The sequence below is a fragment of the Camponotus vicinus genome, unplaced genomic scaffold (assembly GCF_025532165.1).
Source record: "Camponotus vicinus isolate PSW18456_S1 unplaced genomic scaffold, iyCamVici1.0 SCAF_8, whole genome shotgun sequence".
Lineage (NCBI taxonomy): Eukaryota > Metazoa > Arthropoda > Insecta > Hymenoptera > Formicidae > Camponotus > Camponotus vicinus.
Genome location: NW_028141980.1, coordinates 1,584,670 through 1,589,368, shown reverse-complemented (window position 1 = coordinate 1,589,368; position 4,699 = coordinate 1,584,670). Strand labels below are relative to the sequence as shown.

Sequence of the window (4,699 nt, the reverse complement as noted above, 5' to 3'; positions counted from 1 at the left end):
ATAAACAATTAGAAATTCGAACAGTTTCTGAAGAAATTCAATTTATAAATTATAAATTTATTTTTTACAGATTAATTACGTGGACTAACTTTTTCTATACACATACACACATACCTACACGCACATATTATTATCTTTATATTATTAAACAGTTGAAATTATTAAATTAATTTTTATTTTTAAATTACTATTTTTAAATTATTACTATTTTTTTTTAATTACTTGTTTTTCTAAATTACTATTGTTTTTTATAAAAGCAATTGCTAAATTAATCTTAGAAAATACAAATTTAAAATGTTGGGTAAAAAACATTCATATAAACGTACAGTTACTTCCTCACATCGATTAAAATGATAAAAATGGAAACAGATATTATAATGGAATCTCATAAAATCATTCAATCAACATCTGCTTCGACATTATTTTCTGAAAATACATTACAAAATGAAAATGTACATGATTCTATAGAAAATGACATACAAAATGAATTTGAAAATGTTTTACATGATGAGGATCTAGTATCAAATGAATCTGAAAATATTTCATGTGATGAGGATCTAATATCAAATGAATTTGAAAATGTTTTATGTAATAATGATGAGGATGTAGTATCAAATGAATTTGAAAATGTTTTACGTAATGAGAATTTAATGTCAAGTGAATATGAGTTTTCTGATGAAAATAGCAGAGTCGAATAAGATGAAATAAACAATGTTACAGAAAATAATAATGTAGATAGTGCATCAAAGAATAGATTTTAAGACATTTTTAAGCCAATGGGCTATTAAAGAACGTATTTCGCAATCATCATTGAACTCTTTGTTAAAAGGAATTAAACAATATACATGTAATAACTGCAATTTAAACATACCGTTAAATTCAAGAACTCTTTTGCGTACTCCTAGAAGTAGTAATATTGAGATTTGTGCTGGTGGTCAATATTATCATTTTGGACTAAGAGAAGGGATACTAAGTATTTTACCATTAGTTTCACAAGATATTACAGAAATTAAAATATCAATAAATATCGATGGATTGCCATTGTCGAAGTCGTCACAGCAACAATTTTGGCCAATTTTGGGATCCATATCTGAATCTATAGAAGTTTTTATTATTGGCATTTATTATGGGACACATAAACCATCAGATTCAAATGAATTTCTTGCAAAATTTGTAGATGAAGTAAAAATATTACACGAAGAAGGAATTACTGTTAATAACAAAAATATATCATGTACATTACATTCTATTATATGTGATGCACCAGCGAAAGCATTTGTGTTGCAAGTAAAAGGACATAACGGTTATTCTAGTTGCACAAAGTGCATAATTGAAGGCAGTTATATTAACGGTAAAATGTGTTTTCCTGAAACAAATGCACAACTACGAACAGATAAAGATTTCCGTTTAAGGAAGGACGAAAATTATCATGTTGGGCATTCTGCTATTTTAAAGCTATCAGATTTTGATTTTGTGAACAATATACCTTTGGACTATATGCATCTTGTATGTTTAGGAGTCATGCGTAAATTATTATATATGTGGTTATTCGGAAAACTTGAAGTCCGTTTACAACACAGAAAAGTGGAGGAAATATCATCACAGCTGGAAAATGTATTAAAAATATATATACCATGCGAATTTGTGCGCAAATCAAGATCACTTGCTTTTGTCAAACTATGGAAGGCAACAGAATTTCGAAATGTACTGTTATACACAGGCTGTGTAGTTTTTAAACTTCTTCGAAAGGATCTGTATAATCATTTTTTAGTATTGCATGTTGCGATTAGAATATTATGTTGTTCATAATTTCACGAATATATTGACTATGCTCAAGAGCTTCTAGAACATTTTGTATTATCTTTCAAATTATTATATGGTGCTTTCAACATTTCACATAACGTACATGGTCTCATTCATTTAGCACAAGATGCGAAAAGATTTGGTACACTAGATACCTTTAGTTCGTTCAAATATGAAAATTATTTGCAAACATTAAAAAATATACTAAAAAAGCACAACCAACCATTACAACAGGTTGTTAGAAGATATATTGAACGAAGAAACATTGAGAAACCGCGAGAATTGCATGACATAACATTATCTGATTTTGTAATTGACAGAAAATCTATTCATACGAAAGGTCCTTTAATTGAAGGTTGCTGTAATCCACAATATTACATAATAAAATGCTCAAATGCAACCATACGTACAGATACATTAGCAGATAATTGCTGTGGTTTAGGTGATGGAAGTATTGTTCGAATAAAAAATATTACTTATCATAAAGATCTAAAGACAGATGTCATTATTGGCAATGAGTTTTTACATAGAGAAGATTTATATGATAAACCATGCCCTTCATCTCTTTTAGGAATATTTGTTGTATGTAATTTATCAGATTTTAAAATATGGTCAGAAGATATTAAAATAAAATATGTTCAGTTACCATTTAATAACAAATTTGCTGTCTTTCCATTGCTGCATTTATAAATTTATATATACATACACATACTTATACATATACATATACATATACATACACATATGGATATACATATACAGGGTGACCCATTTTAACTTAGGCAGCCAAATAACTCGAAAAATAAGCAAGATAGAGAAAAATGTTTTAGACAAAAGTTATATGGTTTCGAGGGGGCCATAAGATGGTATCATTGGTTTGACCTTGAAGAGTCATTTGAAGGTCACGTGAAGGTCACTTCAATTTTTTTAAATGGAATACCCTATATATTTTTGTACATTCTTGTAGCTTATTTCGAGAGCTTTCCAAAACACATAATTAAGTACCTTTCCGTTAAGTACTTTTTGAGTTATGATGCTTGAAATAATTTCTTAATTTTACATAAACCGTAAAATATCTTGTAAAATATTCATTTTTCGATTATCTTACCTTAATACTTTTATGTACAAAATAATGAGAGGAATCAATTGGTGTAAAGAAAACACATAGTTGTTTTTAAGAAAAAATATGGAATTGTTAATTGCAAATTACATATTTTTTCTTCGAAACAACTATGTGTTTTCTTTACACCAATTGATTCCTCTCATTATTTTGTACATAAAACTATTAAGGTAAGGTAATCGAAAAATGAATATTTTACAAGATATTTTACGGTTTATGTAAAATTAAGAAATTATTTCAAGCCTCATAACTCAAAAAGTACTTAACGAAAATGTACTTAATTATAGTGTTTTGGAAAGCTCTCGAGATGAGCTACAAGAATGTACAAAAATATATAGGATGTTCCATTTAAAAAAATTGAAGTGACCTTCAAATGACTCTTCAAGGTCAAACCAATGATACCATCTTATGGCCCCCTCGAAACCATACAACTTTTGTCTAAAACATTTTTCTCTATCTTGCTTATTTTTCGAGTTATTTGGCTGCCTAAGTTAAAATGGGTCACCCTGTATATATGGTACTAACAAAGAACTGCTTCTGTCTTTGTGCGCACTTCGTGACACGACTTTTTCATTAACAAAATCAGATATAGTGATAGATTTTTTTTTATAAATTTTTTATTATAAATGTTGATATGTATATATATTTTATAAGTTGTTTGCAGAAATTTATATTAATTTTGATATTCACTCCTGGATTCTAACTGATCATTTTGAAATTGTAACATCAGAGGCGAGAAAACACAGAAAATTCTTAAATGCCATTTCGAAACAAAAAGATATTTTCGATAAAAGAGCATTTCAGATGGTTTTAGCACACTCTTAAAATACTTTGAAAACTATCCTTTTTCCTTTATAATTAATCATCAGCTATAAAATGACTGTAATATGAGACCCAGTCTAGTCTTTGCACATGTACAGTCATTCTGTATGACAAATTCTGATATCACAATTATTTTACGGTTATTGATTAACTATCAAAGAAAACGAATAATTTTCGAAGTATTTTAAAAGTATGCTAAAGCGACCTGAAATAGTGTTTTGTCGAAATATCTTTTCATTTCAAAATTGCATCTAAGAATTTTCAGTATGAACTTTTGCGCCTTTGATGTCACAATCTTACACGTGGCGAGAACCTGGGAACATTAAAGTTTATACGCCAAAGAAAAGTACAAATTTGTAAGCAAATATGGTGTTTATATATTTTATATATATATATTATTAAGTTAGATCTTAATAGAATACTTATGTTTATTTCTCACATTTTGTTTTAAGTTTCAAACTAAATTGAATAACTTTATTTCAGTTTCAATCTTTAACTTTTAAAATAGTTTGAATAAATTTTTATTTCCATTTTTGTTTGTTAACTTCTATAAAAAATTATAATTTTTTTGATTTCTTAGCCCGGATCCACAATAGGAAATTTAAGCTATAAATCTTAAAAAATTTACAATCACAGGAGCATTCTCCTCATACTTGACTGCGATTAATCAATTTCTTAAAGCTTAGAGCATTAATCATCTACTATGAATCCAGACTTATGTTAAAATATGCGTGCAATTTAACTTTAAATGTACATACTAGCCTATGTAAATTGCTAAGTTGTTAAATTGTGATAAAAAAACTGACATTTTTGTAAGCTGTGATTTTGTAAGCTGTGAAAAATTATGATATTGTTTTAAAAGAATAGATTAAAAAAAGATTAAATACAATATGTAAAATAATTCGTTTTTTTATTTAATAATTCGTTTTTTTATTTCTATTTTATACTTAAACT

At 27.3% G+C, this 4,699-nt stretch overlaps 1 pseudogene; it reads left to right on the top strand.

Annotated features, from left to right (window-relative positions):
* The first annotated feature begins 294 nt into the window (after positions 1-294).
* Positions 295-2,493, top strand: LOC145975820 (uncharacterized; annotated as a pseudogene).
* Positions 2,494-4,699: the final 2,206 nt, after the last annotated feature.